A 20,809-nucleotide genomic window follows, 5' to 3' on the forward strand; every position below is an offset into this window, starting at 1 on the left:
TCCTAGCTTTGGAAAACTCATAGATGTTCTATATGTTTCCCTCTTGTTTCCCTGGTGTGGTGGTTGACCATCTTCACTTCCCTGTTAGCTGACCTGGGTAAGTCCAATGAACTGGAAAATAGGAGTTGCAACTCTGCTGAGGCTCCAGGTCCAGCTGGCACATGGCCAGTCCAGAGAGTCAAGTCTCCTGAGGATACACCAACCACAGTGATAAGCACAGGTTCGGTAAAAGTTACGGAAGAGGCATGTGTAGCATGGTCTCATCTAAGCTCAAGTCCATCACACCCAGGAACACAAATTCCAAAGTAGGATCCACTGACAAGGCACTGAACTCCAGAGCCACCTGCCATGACTGTAGAATCTGTGACTCTGTAGTCCTCAGGAGCATCTAGTACGTGGGTTGTATCTACTTTGGCTGTCCCTGGGATCCTGCTGCGGCGTGCATAAGCATGACCCCTCTGATGACCTCCCAACTGTTTTTTGTAGACTCTTAGCCACATAAACTCATTTGTCTTTACCATTCCCCCTTTTTATTCAAGGTCTTTTTCTAGTTGCATCACCAATTGGTGATTAGGAGACTCATCCCGGGAGTCATGTCCCATGCTGGGGGCAAGGTAATGCATTTACATGCTGAGTTTAGCTTAGAGAGTGGTGTCATTTGAGCAACATGGAGGCTCTCAGGAGGTAACTGTTAGGCAGCCTGCTCATAAGAGACTTTAAAGGATTATTAAAAAAAAAAGCAGAGAAAGAAAAGGAATCTCATCTTGTTGTTTTGGGTATTCAATTATGTATAAAAAGAAGGGGGAGAACTGTGAATTTTGTTAAATAAAAAACTAAAACACATTCTCCCAAAGGGAATCAGAAATTATTAAGATTCTATGTGGGATGCCAATAAGAAAATCAGATAGTCTACTAATCTCACAATATATGTGCTAATGAAGCAGGGAGTAAGGGATAGGGGGATATGTGGAATAGAATACACCTGGGGCATGTTTCTGTGGAATTTGAAAGTGTTCAACTTGTCATAGTGTGTTATCTCAATGGGTGGAGACCAACACCATAAACAAGAAAATATTAAACTCCCATCCTTAGGAGTTCTACTATGTTCTCAGGACAAAAATCTCTCAAGAAAATAGGCAGTGACTAAGAAAATAAAGAAAAATATGTCAAGTCCTCAATCTTTTTTCATGTTATTATGAACCTTATTCTTCAATATTTGAAAGTATGTGTTTACCATAGGTAATAAGGGGAGGGGAACAGAAGAATAGACTAAATGGAACATAGGGCATTTTTAGGGCAATATATTATTCTGCATGGTCTTACAATGATGGATACAGGCCATTTTAAAATTTGACAAAACCTATAAAAGTGTAAAGCACAAAATGTAAACCATAATGTAAGCCATTCACCATGGTTAGTAGCAAGATTCAACATTTGTACATCAGTTGTGACAAATGTACCATATACATTAAAAATATTGTTAATAGGGGAGTGTGGAAGAGGGGGAGGTTGTTGGTATATGGGAATCCCCTATATTTTCTTTTTTTTTTTTTTTTTTTTTTTTAAATTTTTTTATTTTTTATTGACTTTGTAATAATATTACATTAAAAATATATATGTGAGGTCCCATTCAACCCCACCCCCCACCCCCCCTCTCCCCCCCCCCCCCAACAACACTCGTTCCCATCATCATGACACATCCATTGGATTTGGTAAGTACATCTTTGGGCACCTCTGCACCTCATATACATTGGTTCACATCATGTCCCATACTCTCCTCTATTCCATCATGTAGGCCCTGTGAGGATTTACAATGTCCGGTGATTACCTCTGAAGCACCATCCAGGGCAGCTCCATGTCCCGAAGATGCCTCCACCTCTCATCTCTTCCTGCCTTTCCCCATACCCTTTGTCCATTATGTCCACTTTTCCCAATCCAATGCCACCTCTTCTATGTGGACACTGGATTGGTTGTGTCCATTGCACCTTTATGTCAAGAGGAGGCTCAGATTCCACCTGGATGCTGGATGCAATCCTCCCATTTTCAGTTGTAATCACTCTAGGCTCCATGGTGTGGTGGTTGTCCTTCTTCACCTCCATCTTAGCTGAGTGTGGTAAGTCCAATAAATCAGATTGTAGGTGCTGGAGTCTGTTGAGGCTCAGGATCTGGCTATCACATTGTCAGTCCAGAGATTCAAATCCCCTAAATATATCTTAAACCCCAACATTAACTGCACCTCCAGCACATTAGCATGAAAGTCTTATGAAGGGAGATCCCATCTGAGTCCAGATTCATCACACATAAACACCATTTCCAAAGAGGGGCCATCTGCCCTGGTAGTTAACCCCATCAGCCATGACCATAACTCCCATGGGTCTCTTTAGCCCTCAAAGGAACCAATATCTGGGGGTTGTATCTGCTTTATCTGTCTCTCTGACTCTGCTCAGTTGTGCATGAGGGCAAACCTTCTGCCAGCCTCCAGACTCTTTTTAGAAACTCGTAGCCATATAAACTCATTTCTCCTTTCCATTTCCCCCTTACTTTAGGTCAAACAGCATTTTAAAGTCATGGTATTTTATGTAGACATGGATATTCTGCTGATCCGCATTGAACCTTCCGTATAAGGTCATTTTCCAGTTGCATCATCAGTTGGTAGTTGATAGTGGTCCCTCGTTGCCAGGGAGGCTCATCCCCGGGTGTCATGTCCCACGCTGGGGGGAAGGCATTGCATTTACATGCTGAGTTTGGCTTCGAGACTGGCCACATTTGAGTAACATGAAGGCTGACAGAAGGAAATTCCCAGGCACAAAGTTGCTCTAGGCCTTGTTATTATTTTGGGTTTATCAGCTCACAAGCATAGTCATTAGTATCAGGGGCTCACTGTTGAACCCTCACTCCCTCCCGGTCCCCACCACTGTATCTGGGAGACTGTCGCTGCTCCCCTAGGGACCACGACAGAGCACCACTGGCCAGGAACCCAGTACCCCCCCTACTGTGGTTTTTAATTGTTGCCACTATGAGTATATCCAAACATTACCATGCACCCTGGACATATGTTCTGTACAGCTCCCTGTCAGTCATATATCACCTGTCATTGGTATCCCATACCAGTATCCCTCCATTGCCATTGTTGAAACACTCTGTGATCCAGAACTCCCCGAAATTTGAAGCCCAATATAATGTCATGGTCCCTTACTAGGGAATGGCATATAGCGATGAGTTTAAAGGATAGATAAAGAACTTGGATAAAGTTAGATAAAGAACTTAGATAAAGAATGTTGACTTGAAAAAATTCCACATCCTATTTTTTTCTTTTCCCCCCCCCCCCCCTAATTATTCAGCTTTTCTTCACAGGAGTCCTAGACCACAGCAATGTATATATATAATATACAGCACTCCCACACATCCACCAGAAAACCTTTTCCCTTTCATAGTGATACTCTTATGCCCTATTCATATCATATTTACTTAAAGTGATGTACAGAGTCTGAGACATTAGCTTTCTAACAAGGTGACATCTGTGTTTACATTATGGTGCATACTTTAGGATACACAGTTCTTTACATTTTTAGTTATCCTATGTTTTACATTATGGTTTACATTATCAGTCCGTCATCTCCTATATGTTATGGTGTAATATTACATGTTTTATATCCATCCTTGTGTACTCTCAAGAAACTCCTCTCTTACCCCCCATTTACTTTGGTTCCACACATTTAACGTCCATTTTCCCTTCCACCTTAGTGCCCTCAGTGATAGCCAACCTCCGTTTCCTGAGGAGCCACTTCCAGAGATAGATGGAATAGTGTTCAGGGCCTAACTTGCTCAACTGCCCCAATGCCCTGGGAGCCACCCTTTCTCTCGAGGGATACAGTTCCCTCTATTGGATGGCATTAGTCCTCCCCAGGATGTGGGTCCACCCCCACTCTCACTACTTGGGTTTCTACCCCATGGTGTCACCCACTCTGGCAGAATGAGCATTTAGACATTCCCCAGGAGCCCGTCCTGCATCAGACCCTCCCCTCCGAGCATTCTAAACAGGTAACCCTCTTTATTATATTTTGATATGATTTTCTCGGCATTTTACTCTCCACCAACACCTGACCCTCTCCTGGTTCGTATGCTACCCCTCCCTCCCCCCACTTTTGGGCAACGTTACCCACCCGTCCCTCCCCAGCCACCCTCAAACCCGCAAAGCCCCAAGCAAAGGCAACCCCTTGCCCCCCTTTTATCTCTTCTTTGTGTTCATACTTACCACCATCTCGTCTTAAATTCCACCCCTGCAGACATCGGCTCATATCCTTTCTCCACCCTCCAATTTCCTGCAAGCCTATCGTTCAGTCTCTTGCTATCTAGGGCAGCTTGTTTATTTCATATCATTGAGGTCATGTAGTATTTGTCCTTCAATGTCTGGGTTGCTTCACTCAACATAAGGTTCTCAAGATTCATCCATGTTATCACATGTGTTTGTAGTGTGTTTGTTCTTACAGCCGAGTAGTATTCCATTGTGTGTATATACCACATTTTATTGATCCACTCGTCTGTTGATGGGCATTTGGGTTGATTCCAACTTTTGGCAATAGTGAACAATGCTGCTATGAACATTGGTGTACATATATTGGTTTGTGTTCTTGTTTTCAGTTCTGCTGGGTATATTCCCAGCAGTGGTATTGCTGGGTCATATGGCAAATCTATGGCTAGATTTTTGAGAAACCGCCATACTGTTCTCCAGAATGGTTGGATCCTTCTGCATTCCCACCAGCAGTGGATGAGTGTTCCCCTTCCTTCACATCCTCTCCAGCACTTGTATTCTTCTGTTTTTTTCATAGCTGCCAATCTTATGGGTGTAAGATGGTATCTCATTGTGGTTTTGATTTGCATTTCCCTGATAGCTAGAGATTTGGAACATTTTTTCATGTGCTTTCTTGCCATTTGTATTTCTTCTTCGGAGAAGTGTCTGTTTAAGTCTTTTTCCCATTTTTTAAATGGATTGTTTATCTTTTTATTTTCAAGATGTAGGAGTTCTTTATATATGCAAGTTATAAGTTTCTTATCAGATATCTGATTGCCAAATATTTTCTCCCACTGTGTGGGCTCCCTTTTTACTTTCTTGACAAACTCCTTTGAGGTGCAGAAGGCTTTAATTTTGAGGAAGTCCCATTTATCTATTAGTTCTTTTGCTGCTCGTGCTTTTGGTGAGATATTCATAAATCCATTACCTATTACAAGGTCCTGTAGATGTTTCCCTACACTGCTTTCTAAGGTTTTTATGGTCTTGGCTTTTATATTTAGGTCTTTGATCCATCTTGAGTTGATCTTTGTATAAGGTGTGAGATGGTAATCCTCTTTCATTCTTCTACATATGGCTATCCAGTTCTCCAGACACCATTTGTTGAATAGGCCACTCTCTCCCAGTTGAGAGGGTTTGGTGGCTTTATCGAATATTATGTGGTTGTATATGTGAGGTTCTATATCAGAGCTTTCAATTCGATTCCATTGGTCTATATGTCTCTCCTTATGCCAATACCATGCTGTTTTCACCACCGTAGCTTTATAGTATGTTTTGAAGTCAGGTAGTGTGATTCCTCCAATTTCGTTTTTCTTTTTCAGTATGTCTTTGGCTATTCGGGGTCTCTTTCCTTTCCAAATAAATTTCATAGTTAGTTTTTCTAGTTCCTTAAAGAAGGCTGCATTGATTTTTATTGGGATTGCATTGAATGTGTAGATCAATTTTGGTAGGATAGACATCTTAATAATGTTCAGTCTTCCTATCCATGAACAAGGAATAGTCTTCCATTTATTTAGGTCTTCTTTGATTTCCTTGAACAATCTTGTATAGTTCTCAGTGTATAAGTTCTTTACCTCTTTAGTTAAATTTATTCCTAAGTATTTGATTTTTTTATTTACTATTGTGAATGGTATTTGTTTCTTGATTTCCTCCTGATCTTGCTCATTATTGGTGTACAGAAATGCTACTGATTTTTGCGCATTGATCTTATAACCTGCGACTTTACTAAACTCATTTATGAGTTCTAGAATCTTCGTTGTAGATCTCTCAGGGTTTTCTATGTATAGGATCATGTCATCTGCAAATAATGAAATTTTGACTTCTTCCTTTCCAATTTGAATGCCTTTTATTTCTGGTTCTTGCCTCAGTGCTCGAGCAAGTACTTCTAAGACAATGTTAAATAGGAGCGGCGACAGTGGGCATCCTTGTCTTGTTCCTGAGTTTAGAGGGAAGGAGTCTAGGATTTCTCCATTGTAAACAATATTGGCTTTAGGTTTTTCATATATACTCTTTATCATGTTCAAAAAATTTCCTTGTATTCCAATCATTTGGAGTGTTTTTATCAAGAAAGGGTGCTGTATTTTGTCAAATGCTTTTTCTGCATCAATAGATATAATCATGTGATTTTTTTCCTTCAATCTGTTTATATGGTGTATTACGTTGATTGATTTTCTTATGTTGAACCATCCTTGCATACCTGGGATGAATCCCACTTGGTCGTGGTGTATAATTCGTTTAATGTGTTGTTGAATACGATTAGCAAGTATTTTGTTAAGTATTTTTGCGTCTAGGTTCATTAGAGAAATTGGTCTGTAATTTTCCTTTCTTGTGATGTCTTTGTTTGGCTTTGGTACTAGGGTAATGTTGGCATCATAGAAGGAGTTGGGTAATGTTCTTTCTGTTTCGATGGTTTGGAATAGTTTCAGCAGGATTGGTGTCAGTTCTTTCCGGAATGTTTTATAGAATTCACCTGTGAAGCCATCTGGCCCTGGGCTCTTCTTAGTTGGGAGATTTTTAATAACTGATTCTATCTCTCTGCTTGTGATTGGTTTGTTAAGATCATCAATTTCTTCTTTTGTCAATATGGGCTGTTTATGTGTTTCTAGGAATTTGTCCATTTCCTCTAGATTGTCATTTTTGTTGGAATATAGTTTTTCAAAATATCCTCTTATGATAGTCTTTATTTCTGTGGGGTCAGTGGTGATATCGCCTTTCTCATTTCTTATTTTGTGTATTTGCATCTTCTCTCTTTTTTTCTTTGTTAGTGTTGCTAAAGGTTTGTCAATTTTGTTAATCTTCTCAAAAAACCAGCTCTTGGTCTTGTTTATCTGTTCAAGTGCTTTCTTATTTTCTATTTCATTTAGTTCTGCTCTTATCTTTGTTATTTCCTTCCTTCTTCTTCCTGTTGGGTTACTTTGTTGTTGTTTTTCTAATTCCTTCAAATGTGCAGTTAGTTCTTCAATTTTTGCTCTTTCTTCTTTTTTGATATATGAATTTATGGCTATAAACTTCCCTCTCAGTACTGCTTTTGCTGCATCCCATAAATTTTGGTATGTTGTGTTATCATTATCATTTGTTTCAAGGTAGTCATTGATTTCTTTTGAGATTTCCTCTTTGACCCACTGTTTTTCTAAGAGTGTGTTGTTTAATTTCCAAATCGTGGTGTGAAATCTGGGCTTCTTTCCCTTGCAAATCTCCAGCTTGACTCCACTGTGGTCAGAGATAATGTTTTGTATGATTTCAATCTTTCTGAATTCGTTCAGCCTTTCTTTGTGGCCTAGCATATGATCTATCTTGGAGAATGATCCATGTGCGCTTGAGAAAAATGTATATCCTGCTGTGTTTGGGTGTAGCGATCTATATATGTCTATTAGATCGAGCTCCTCTAATATACTATTCAGATGTTTTGTGTCTTTGGTGATTCTCTTTTGAGATGTTCTGTCCAGAATTGATAGTGGTGTATTAAAATCCCCCACTATAATTGTAGATGTATCTATTCTTTCACTTAGTTTTTCCAGCGTTTGCCTGACGTATTTAGAGGCACCCTTGTTAGGGGCATAGATATTTATGATTGTTCGATCTTCTTGACAGATTTTCCCTTTGACTAAAATGTAGTATCCTTCTTTGTCTCTCACAATTGTTTCACATTTAAAGTCTATTTTGTCTGATATTAATATAGCTACTCCTGCCTTTTTTTGGTTATTGTTAGCTTGTATGATTGTTTTCCAGCCTTTCACTTTCAATCTCCATGCATCTCTGGGTCTAAGATGTGTCTCTTGTAGACAGCATATGGATGGGTCATATTTCCTTATCCAGTGTCCCAGTCTGAATCTTTTGATAGGTGAGTTTAATCCATTGACATTCAGTGTTATTACTATCAAGGAATTATTTGTGTTAGCCATATTTTGATTGGATTTGTGTTTGTCATATTTTGTTTGTATATTTTTTTTTGTCTTTTTTGTTGTTGTTGTTGGTCTTATACTCTCCTCCAACTTTGCCTTTCCTGTTTTTTCCTTTCTTCCTGCAGAACTCCCTTTAGAATTTCTTGAAGGGGAGGTTTCTTGTTGGTATACTCTTTCAGTTTCTGTTTGTCTGCGAATATTTTGAACTCTCCATCATGTTTGAATGCTAGTTTAGCTGGATAGAGTATTCTTGGTTGGAAATTTTTTTCCTTTAGTACCTTGACTATATCATACCACTGTCTTCTTGCCTCCATGGTTTCAGAAGAGAAATCAGCACTTAATCTAATTGAGCTTCCCTTGTATGTGATGGTTTTCTTTTCTCTTGCTGCTTTTAGGATCTTCTCTTTGTCTTGAGCATTGGATAATTTGACAAGTATATGTCTTGGGGTGGGCCTGTTGGGGTTTATGACTTGTGGAGTGCGCTGTGCTTCTTGGATATGTACATCTGTCTCTTTCAGTAGATTTGGGAAGTTTTCAGTCATTATTTCCTGCAACACTCTTTCTGACCCCTTTCCCTTCTCTTCACCTTCTGGAATGCCTATAATACGTATGTTTGAGCGTTTTGCATTGTCATTCAGGTCCCTAAATCCTAATTGGATTTTTTCTATCTTCTTATTGACCCCTTCTACTATCTGTTTGATTTCTGATGTACTGTCTTCCACATCACTAATTCTCTGCTCTGTCTCTTCTAGTCTGCTAATATTTGCTGCAAGTGTATTTTTGATTTCTTGAACTGTGGTGTTCATTCCCATCATATCTGTTATGTTTTTGCGTATGTCTGCAATTTCCCCTCCAAGTGATGTCTTCATGTTGTTAACCTCTTTCATTACTGCATCAAATTTGTCGGTGATAAATGTTCTGAGATCTTTCATTGCTTGTGCCAAGTTTTGCTCCCCTTCGTGATTATTGGTTTGTTGATTGGATTCAGCCATGTTTTCCTGATTATTGGTTTGGTTCGTAGATTTTTGTTGCTTTCTGGTCATCTCTTTATTTTGACGAATTTAATCAGTTCCTTAGCTTCTTTGTCTGCTCTTGGAGGTTAATTAGTTGTTATTTTTGCACAGGTGTTATATCTTCTCTTTGTCACTTTTTTCTTCTTATTGTAGTTACTTGTTGTTGGTTAAGTTCACTTTAGAGGAAAGTATTAGTGTTGGGGAAAGGCAATTGTGTAAGCAAGGGAAAAGTGTAAAGTTGTTTTGGTGATGTATGTTAATAAAGCAGGAATATGAGATCTGGAAGGATGGAGGTTAGATTCATGTAGATTGTATAGAGTTATAGCTGTAGGTAGAGTACCTTTTATGAAGTTGATGACTGAATTTGGTAGGAATATGGTATGAACTACACAGCTATTGTTTTCATGAGAGAGGGAAAAAGAAAAGAAAGGTAATAGTTTCAAGAGTGGATAATAGACAGAAAACAGAACAAAGGTATTAGAAATTAAGAGTTAGACACTTTGTGGATCAAAGAACGGGAGGTGGGGGGTGGAATATAGGAGAGACAGTAGATGATAGTGGATATCAAGATGCAGGGGAAGGGGGATAGTGTAGGTAGCCTAAATCAGTTCACACAGAAATGAGGCAGTGGAGGATGGGAAAACCCAGCAAATGTGAGGTGTTCCCTGTAGCACCTATTGTATATTTGAATTAAAGTAAAAATAAGTGGAAGATGAGGGACAAGAGGGAAAGAGAAAACCGAAAAAAAAAACAAACAAAAAAAAACCAAACTAATTATAATAGAGAAAAAAGAAAGGCAAGAAGAAAGGAAGAAAGAAAAAGAGGATGGGCAAACGGTGGGGAACGGATAGGGAGAAGAGAGATACAGGTACACACGTGTCACAATTGCAACACTATCTAAAACAACAACTTCCCCCCGCTTTGCCCTAAAACCCCCCCGTCTGTCTGCCCAAATGGGTCTGCAAGCACCTCCCTTCCCACAAACCCCCAATAGGCCGCCCAGGGCCCACGAACTCCCCAGTACTGCAGATGCTCAAAAAAAAAAAAAAAAAAAAAAAAAATTTAAGTAAAATTAAAAAAAACAAACAAACAAACAAACAAAAAAAAAAAAAACAAAAAAAAACAGAAACCCCTCCGCAGGCCCGGCTCCGCCCGCCGCGGAGGCTTGGACCGGCTCTGCCCGGCTCCTCACGCCGCCTTGGCCTGGCCTGGCTCCGCCCAGCTCCGCTCGCTACAGCGGCCCAGCCAGCTCCGGCATCCACCTCCCGCCACCGCGGCCTGGACCGGCCCTGCCCAGCTCCGTACCCGCCGCGGCCTGACCCGGGCCCGCCCGGCTCCAAACGCTACCGCGGCCCGCAGCCGGGGCCTGAAACGGCCCCGCCCGGCTCCAAGCGCTACCGCGGCCCGCAGCCGGGGCCTGCACCGGCCCCGCCCGGCTCCAAGCGCTACCGCGGCCCGCAGCCGGGGCCTGCACCGGCCCCGCCCGGCTCCAAGCGCTACCGCGGCCCGCAGCCGGGGCCTGCACCGGCCCCGCCCGGCTCCAAGCGCTACCGCGGCCCGCAGCCGGGGCCTGCACCGGCCCCGCCCGGCTCCAAGCGCTACCGCGGCCCGCAGCCGGGGCCTGCACCGGCCCCGCCCGGCTCCAAGCGCTACCGCGGCCCGCAGCCGGGGCCTGCACCGGCCCCGCCCGGCTCCAAGCGCTACCGCGGCCCGCAGCCGGGGCCTGCACCGGCCCCGCCCGGCTCCAAGCGCTACCGCGGCCCGCAGCCGGGGCCTGCACCGGCCCCGCCCGGCTCCAAGCGCTACCGCGGCCCGCAGCCGGGGCCTGCACCGGCCCCGCCCGGCTCCAAGCGCTACCGCGGCCCGCAGCCGGGGCCTGCACCGGCCCCGCCCGGCTCCAAACGCTACCGCGGCCCGCAGCCGGGGCCTGCACCGGCCCCGCCCGGCTCCAAACGCTACCGCGGCCCGGCCCGGCCTGGCTCAGCCCCACCGAGCGGGGCTAGATGCCTCGTCTCCGCCTACCCAAGAAGGGAATCCTCTGCAGGTAGCTGGGATCTCCGTGTATATTTCACAGACGAATCCTCTCTGTTACCTTCCCTCCAAATCGATGTCCAGACACCTATATTTTCTATTTGACTTTTGTGTAACCTAAAGGTTCTTTGTCAATAAAGCAAAATAAAAATAAAATAAAATAAAATAAAATACTGGGTAAATATATGTAAGAAATTGTTAATGTACATAGAAGATAACAGATCTCATGATGGTGAAAGACACTGAAAAAATTTATATTACTTTATTTTTAAAATTTTTATATTTATTTTTGCATTTTGTCATTTTTTATTTTAATTTTATTTTCTTATTTTTATTTATTTATTTTTGTCTTTATTTTAGGCAGATTTTTGATAGCAGTAGGGTCAGAGCTGTGGCGAGAGGATCACTGGTGTGGAGTGTCAGTGATGTGGGGATATGTGGGGAGGTGTGCACCTGGGACATGCCTATATGACATATGATTATGTACAGGTGGTCATTGGGATGTTGTCTTGGTGGTTGGATATCCACACAATAACCAAAAAAATATTGAATTCCCATCTTGGGATATCCTGATACATTTGCTAATAAGGGGACAAGAATCCCCAAGTACTTGGGCAGTGCCTAGCAAAGGAAGGCAGACCATTATACCAGACCCTTAATATTGATGGTTGTACTTAAGAACTTTGTTATTGTGAAATTGAAACAGCCTAGCATTATATGTTGCCTATGAGTTACCTCCTGAAAACCTCCTTGTTTCTCAAATGTGCCTCTCTCTAAACCAAACTCAGCATATAAACACACTACATTCCCTCTAGCATAGGACATAACTCCTGGATATGAGCCTCCTTGATACCAAGGGATTATTACCAAATGCCAATTAGCAATGCATTTAGAAAAGGACCTTGACCAAAAGAGAGAAGTATTAAATACAAATGATTTTTTTTTTTTTTTTGCTAAGAGATTTCAGAGTGTGAAGATCATTCCAGAGGTTATGCTTATTCACATCTCAGCAGGATCTCATTGACTGTCACAGTAAATAGTGCCTCAAGTAGCAGGGCTCCTGAGGTTTCTAGAGACAACGTGACATCATAAGCAGGGCACACAGTCTCAAGAATTTGGTACCCTGTCTGGGGGTCTTACTTTGGAATATATACATTCCAATATAAAGGAGTTAGACTCATTTATAATTTCCTTATACATTATCCTAATACTCCTTATATTTGAACTTCTAATTAGCAGTATATCCATTAAGTATACGTCCCATAGATTTAAATATTTTGGTTGTTCATATATCTGTTGAGCCCTGAATCACAGCAGAGTTGCAGTACCTGTTTTCCAGTTCATTGGACTTGCCCATAACAAGTAACAAAAGGAGGATGATGGATAACACCCATTCCAAAAGACAGAGTATCTACAACTGAAAGCAAGACAGTTCCATCCATCTGCCCCATTGGATCTAAGCCCCTCACAAGATCATAAACAGAGTGGGCATCTCTGTCCCCAAATCCTCAAGATAGAGGAATGAACAAACATAAGGGGTGAATGAATCTATAGAATAAAATAGGCTTATTATTTTTCTAGCCATGGAAGACATGTATTACATCATTGATATAAAGTAGTGGCCATCAAATGTTCTGAGGGGAGGGACAGGGAAGAATAGGTATAAATGGGGCCCTTTGAGGACTTTGGAATTGTCCTGTGTGTTATTGCAATAACAGAACAGGCCATTATATACTTTGTCAAAACTGATAAAACTGTGTGGTACAAAGTATAAAGTGTAATGTAAACTATAGTCTATAGTTAGTAGCAATGCTACAATATGAGTACATCCATCATAACAAATGTACTACACTAAAAAAGATGTTAATGGAGGAAAGTATGAGAGGGAAAGGGGGCTGGTGTGAGGTATATAGGAATTCCATAGATTTTTGATATAATATTTATGTAATCTAAAGCATCTTTAGAAATAAAAATATATAATTAAAAATCACCCTAAACAGGAACCTTTCACCTACTTCGAGTAGGCAATATATTAGGATTCCATTAACTTGATTGCTGCTTACCCACAAAACTGGGAGAAAGTTATTAAAGGGTTCATATTTATTTTTCTTTTGAAATAATCTTAACTAAAAATAAAAGTTACATATATTGAACAAGGGACTTTTTTCTTGAACCATAAAATGCCCAGTATCTATAGTAGTGTGCAATGCATACAACAAACAGAACATTGATAACATAACTACAGGGCAACCATCACTATAAAGACCATAACATATACTATTTATTTCTAATTCTCCAATCCTATTAAATCTTACCAGTGTCTCAAAATTGTTCTTTATAATAAAAAGGATACCGTTTAGAATTGCATGTTTCATTCAGTTGTCATGATTCTTTTGTTTCCCTTAATTTGAAACAGTTACTCAGTCTTTCCTTAATTTTCATGAATGTTGGGAATATGTTTCCAGTGAATATAAATATCCCTTGCTTTGTGATGGTCTGGCATTTCTGTCTGAAATTATTCACTTTTGTCAGGAATGTCATAGAAGTCTTGTGGCTTTCTCTTTGAGTCTTAACAGGTATCACACTATTTTGTTGTTGTTGATGTTTTCCCTCATATATTAAATCATGTGGTGATTGCTTTGCTGCTCAATCATAAATCCACCCCTTTATCTTCAAAATTAGCAAGTATTTTCTAGTTAGGTGGTTTGAATATGGTGTAAATATCTCCACCATTATTGAGTTTCAACTTTTTCATTAAATACGTTTTATAATTTTGAACTCATGGTTCCATAATTTTATTCATTACTGATATTATTTATTTTGATGCTCAAATTGCCCCAGAGTTGGACAATGTTGATTCCTTCAAAATTCTTCCTACATCTTTTTCAAATGCCCCATCAATTTTTGAAGTCTTCTTTATTTCCTCATATCACAAAGTGTCCAGGCTCATCTTGTGCTTTTCCTTTACAAACCTCAAAATTGACCATTTCTGCATGGAGCCCTGGTTCTTGATAGTGGAAAAGGGTTTTATCAGAGCTAAGATCTGGCTCTTATATGTACTCATGTGCTCCTTTATACTGGGATCACTGTTTCTAGGTCCTTACAGTGGATTGAAGGGCATACACACACACATATGCATACACACATTTTCATTTTATTCACATTTATTTTGTGTGTGTGGCCTAATGCTGCACTGAGTCAGCAACTGAATACCTCTAAGGGAAGGTGACCCAGAACTTTATGAAATAAAGGAAAGAGAGAGAGACACAAGAGAGGAGATAAAGATGAGACCAGGGGACTCACAGCTTCTGGAACTGAGAGCCTCAATCCTAATTTCCACATTGTATTTATTTAGAGACTAACAATCAGCTGTTTGCTATCAGAACTGCAACATCATCTATGATAACAGGAAGCAACTGTAACATCTACAATAAGGCAACATCTACAATAACAGGAAGCAACTGTAACATCTACAATAAGGCAACATCTGTGATAACAGGAAGCAACAGCAACATCTACAATAAGGCAACATCTACATTAACAGGAAGCAACAAATAAAGAACAGGTAAACCAGTTTCCCACAACAGCCTAAGATGATTATATTTCCTCTAGAGCTATTTTTTTTTTAGTTCTTCCATGCCCTTGAGTCTCTTAAGATCATCTCAATATAGACACATATATTGAGAAGATTTGAAGCTGAACCTGTCAGTTCAGCCTACCCCACCCAGGTTCTCCACTCAGAGCTGGAAGTGTTAAAGTGCTCTTGTGATAAGCTCTAGGTTCCAATCCTGTCTTTCTGGACCCATGAGGCAGCTGAAAACATTAATCCTTTCCTCCGTTTCTCAGACATTGTTTCTGAATGAGCAATTTCCAAAGGAAAACTTGGGACCCAAGTGCCAAACTTACTTCACTGTATGTATATTGATCCCTGTTTACTAGTTTGGTAATTCTTCCCAATTTGTTATTTCTGTTTACTAGTTTGGTAATTCTTCCCAATTTGTTATTTCAAGAACATGTTTTTGATATTTTTCATCTTATCTTACTGATTTCCAGGTGAGGTTGTCACAGATTTCATTTCTCTGAAATGACTTGCTTCATAATAATGTTAATTGCATTTTCCAAATTAGTAATGAGGTTCAATCTCATTTTTTAGATGTTTCCTTGCACTGTGAAATCAGCCCAGTTTAAGTAGGTTATTTATCCATTCCTTACAGTTTCACAGGAGGTTTTTGCCCAAAGCATATGCTACTATTTCTACCTGGAAATAATGTCTCTCAGGTCGTGGCTTATATTTTTCCTCATTCAATGATGTTTTGAATTACTGATTAATTTACCTATTTTTTGTACTAAAATGCCTTTAAATTCCAATTCTCAAATAATGAGTTTGCTTCATATTCAAGTCAAAGGTAACAATAATTTTCTCAATATTCTGAGGACATCATTAAATTATATTTGCCTCACAAAATTGCTGCTGAAATTCATGTCCTGGATGTACATAGAATATTTAATAAGGTCAAATGTAAATATGTGGTAATGGTTGAGTTTGATGGTATCACATTATGATGAATGTAAAAAAGACTGTTGATTTATCAATGTGATTATGCCCAAAACATGTAGTCTAGGGAGATTATTGGAGGACAGCTGGAGGATAATATTGGGAATGTATAACAATGATTTTGATAGTAGATGAAGATTACGGTTAGTAATATAAATACAGTATGTTCTTCTCCTGCAGGATGTTAAGAATGTGTTAATACTTGAGAAAAATACAACTGATGTAATTTACAGACTTTAATTAACAACATTGTAATGTTTTTGCAGCAAAATCAAAGTTGGTACTATATTAATGATAATGATCAAAAATCAGAAAATACGGTTTTGGTTTTGTGAAATATGAATATGATTAAATATTTTTTCATTAACAAGGAGCTCTTGACTATGTCATTTAGCTAATCTGTGTTCATCTGTGTATCTTTCTAAGAAAAATCATCTCCTTTTATAACTAATCTATTTTGACCTTCAGTCTATCCTTGGGTCTTCTCTTGTGTTTTGCAGTTTTAGCAGTTTCACTATGATATGTTATAAATGTTGGGGAAAAACATCAGCAACTCTCAAAACACCTTGATACCAAATGCAAATACAGCAGTAATTCAATCCAGTCCAATTCTGACTCTACACTCTGTTAGGTAGATACCATGTTTAAGGGGATCCCTCTATTAGATTGCCCTGCAAGTGCCGTTCACTAATTCAGGGACATAAACTCTCCACACTGCTACAAATTTGGAGGTTCCCACCATCTCCTTAAGTTTGATTATTTGCAAGAACAATTCAAAGAATTCACTGGAAGTGCTATACATAAAACTATAGCTTTATTATTGTAAAAGGATACCTAAAGAAGTTAAAAGAAGAGAAGCATATGGTGAGATCTGGAAAGGTATCAAATACAACTTACACATCCTCTTCAAATGGGATCAGAAAACCTCTCCTTCCCACCGCAGAGATATATCTCAAAATTCATAGAAGCTTATCAGGATTTCAAGAGTACTGAGTGGGGTCTCATTACATAGGCATGATTAATAGAATATATGTCCACATTGTTGGATGCAGTCTACATCTCCCCTCCCCTGCCAGAGGTCATATAATATTTGTTTGTGAGTGGCCTATTTCAATCACATGATGTCTTTAAGAAGTACACATGTTGTTGCATATATCAGAACTTCATTCCTTCTCACTGCTAAATAATATTCCATTATATGCAAATAGTGCATTTTGTTTACCCATTCATCTGTTGATAGAAACTTGGAGTTCTTTCATCTTTTGACTATTTTGAATAATGCTTCTGTAAACATCATTCTGAAAATTCTGTTAAAATCCCTGCTTTCAATTCTTTTGGTTGTGTACCAGAAGTAGAATTGCCAGATCATACAGGAATTCTATAATATTGTGAAGAATTGAAAAACAGTTCCATAGGAGCTGTACCGTAACACATTCTGACCAACAATAAATGTTTCTACTTCTCCACATCCTCCCCAAAACTTGTTGCTATTGTTATAACTTTTATAGTAGCCATTCTAGGCATATGAAATAGCCTCTTATTGTGTTTTTAATTTTCTTTTCCCTACTCTCTAATGATTTTGAATATCTTTATATTTGCATTTTAGTCATCTGTATATATTTTTGGAGAGATGTTTGTTGAGGTCTGTTGCCCATTTTTTGTTGTTATTGTAACATCGATTATTCATTTTTGGTTTTATTAGGGAAGTTTACAGACCAATCATGCATAAAATAAAGTATTCTTATATTCATCCTATTGAGCTTTTTAAAGATTTATTTTATTTATTGTCTTGCACACACACAACGTTATCTGCTCTCTGTTTCCATTCTCTGTGTGTTCTTCTGTGTCACTTGCATTCTCAGCCATGCTGGGAATCTGTATTTCTTTTTGTTGCATCATCTTGCTGCATCAGCTCTGTGTGTGTGTGGCACCACTCCTGGGCAGGCTGTGCTTTTTTCATGTGGGGTGGCCTTCCTTGTGGGGTGCAATCCTTGTGTGTGGGGCTCCCCTATACAAAAGACAGCCCTGCATGGAGACACTCCTTGTGTGTGGCAGTACTGTGCATGGGCCAGCTCACCACATGGGCCAGGAGACCCTGAGTTTGAACACTGGACCTCTATATGGTAGGTGGACATGCTATCAGTTGAGACACACCCTATTCTTAACACCTTCCATTTTTGTTTGACTTTTTGTTGTTGAGTTGTAAGATTTCTTAATATATTCTGGATATTATACTGGATATGTAGATACCAAATACTTTCTGCCATTCTTTTTACTTTATGATAAAGTACTTTGACACATGGAAGTTTTTAATTGTCATTAGTTCATATTCATTTATTCATTCTTTTGGATTTGTTTTTAGTATAAAGTCTAAGAAACCATTGTCAAACACAATGTCCTGAAAATGCATCACTATGTTTTCTTCTAGGAGTTGTGTAGTCATATTCCTTATATTTAGGTCTTTGATGTATTTTGTGTTAATTTTTGTACATGATGTTAGGTGGGGGCATTATTAATTTTTTTTCAAATAAATATCCAGTTTTCAGAGACACTTGTTAGGCTATTCTTTCCCAATTGGACAAAATTGTCATACTTATAAAAAACCATTAGGTATGGCAGTTTTATATTATTGATGAATTCCAAAATGAAATACTGATTATGTTGTAAAGTGGTCTGTCAGAGGTTTCATTTTTACTTGATTAAATAATAATTAAAGCTTTGATTGGGTCATGTCAATAGGATGTTGAGTATCAGCACCCCAGGATGCAGGGACCCACGAAGAAACTGCACTGCATAGAAACTGCACCCAAAAGAACCTGCACCGCAGACAAGAGAGGTTGGAATTTTGACCCCGGAGCCCAAGAAGTAAACACACAGAGAAGCAGATATGTAAAGAGGGGGACAAGTTTCCATTAGATATAGCAGAGGCCCTGGGAAGTGAGGTGAGCCATTTGCTTGACAGTTTATAACTTAACTTGTGGAGAGAGCAGAGCACCTGAGTGCTGAGACAAATGAACCCCAAAAGAGTGATGAGAACTTAACCCAGCCTGCAGCTGGTATTGGAAGAAGCTGGGCCATGGAACCTTAAGAGGAAGAGGAAGGATGAACATCAGAAGCCTACTTGCTCCAACATGTGGCAACAGACTTTGGTGAGGGAAGTAGCTTATGCTTTATGGCCTGGTAACTGTAAATTTCTACCCCCAACTAAGTACCCTTCATAAAGGCTGGAAGATTTCTGGCATTTGCATCAGCACCACTTTGGCTGACTAATACAATAGGCTCTAAGTTTTAGAGTTTATTTCTGAACTTTCAATTAATTTGCATTGTCTATATATTTGTTCTAGTGCCAGGACCATGCTGTTTTGACCACTATTGCTTTCTAATGTTTTGGGATAAGAAATGTGAACACTCCTATTTTGTTCTTTTTCAATATATTTTTGGGGTATATCTGCTAGCCAGATAGCCAGGCATCAAGCTGTCAAGTACTTTTTTCACCAAAACAAATTAACATCTTAATAGGATAGTTTTTCTTCCAAAATAGAAAAAGAGAATGCAATATTCTTTTCAAACTTTAGATTTTTGGAGTTTCAATAAGTTCAGTTTAAAATTGAGTATAGTTATTTTAAAAATCTGCTACCTGATTCAATGTTTAATGTAGAAAAATTAGACAATACTGATTTTGAATATGGATCTATTAGAGTAAAATATGCTATTCATGTAGCATTTGCATCTCTGTCATGAAAACAAATGATACCATGGAACCAAAGCTTTTCCAGTATGCAAAATAAATGGCAAATGCATAATAGGGGACTCGAGAAACAAAAAGAAAATGGCATGATGATGATATTGCAACTTATGTGAATAGTAATGATGAGTTTCAAACATGTCAATTTCCCTTGTAAATGTAGGAATTTTCCTTTGTATATATAGGACTTTTTAGATTTTCTCTTCCTTCTTCTAGATGTTTTTGTAAGTGAAATATTCACTGTGCTTGTTTTCCTGAAAATTTTACATTACTTTTGAAATGTATTGATACTCATTTTTATAAAATCATATTATTATTGTTTCAAAAGGTGATGAATCTGTAGTTTTGCTCCCCTTTGATTTCTGTTTAGTAAATTGGCCTTCTCTGTTTTCTTTTACCTTGGTCATTCTTCTTACACTGGAATAGTATTTATTAGGTTTTCCAAAGATTCCCCTTAGGCTTTGCTCATTTGTATCTGAACATCAAAATGAAGTAGAAAAGTAAGATTTTAGGAAGATGGCAGGGTAAGAAGATCGAGGAATCAGTTTCTCCACCAATGTAACTTTTCATCTGGCAGGAACTGTCTGAATAAAGAATTTTATGAATCCAGAGTCTTGAGGAATAGTGTGCATTTTCCAGAGAAGAGCTGGAAGAAGCTGATAAATTATGGTACATATCAGTGGATTTCATCCTCCACATAGCAACTACAATTCCTTATCACGCAACCCCATAGCAGGTAGCTGTGGGCACTGCTGCTCAGAAATCTAGTTCATCTTGCTGATACCAGGGTGCCTATAAGGACCCAGTTCTTCAAAATCTGTGGGCATGTGGTCTCATTGCTGATAACTACTTTTGTATAGATACTTCCAATTGCTATGGAGTGGCTCCAATTGCTGCTATTGCTACAAACTCCTCATGCAAAAGTAGCAGAGAAATCTTTAGAGAGAGTACCCTTTTTATTTTAATCTTTTCACTTTCATTTTCTGTTTGGGATAAAAATAGTTGGAAAGCCACAACTGAAACAGTTCCAGAATAACAACAAAACTTAGCAATGCCAGAGGAATTGGAAACTAGATTTCTAGAGATATAAGCACATAAAACTCAGAATGCTCATTTCTAATTTTAAAAAATTGCAAAATACACAAAGAAATTGGAAGGTATGGTCCACTGGCAAAGAATTTGCCAGATAGCACCATGGAGGAAGTTCATACATTGGAACTATTAGAAAAAATATTTTAAATCAATTGTCTTAAAATTGTTTGATGAGTTAAGCAA

This window comes from Dasypus novemcinctus, chromosome 12, assembly GCF_030445035.2.
Source record: "Dasypus novemcinctus isolate mDasNov1 chromosome 12, mDasNov1.1.hap2, whole genome shotgun sequence".
NCBI classification, from domain to species: Eukaryota; Metazoa; Chordata; class Mammalia; order Cingulata; family Dasypodidae; genus Dasypus; species Dasypus novemcinctus.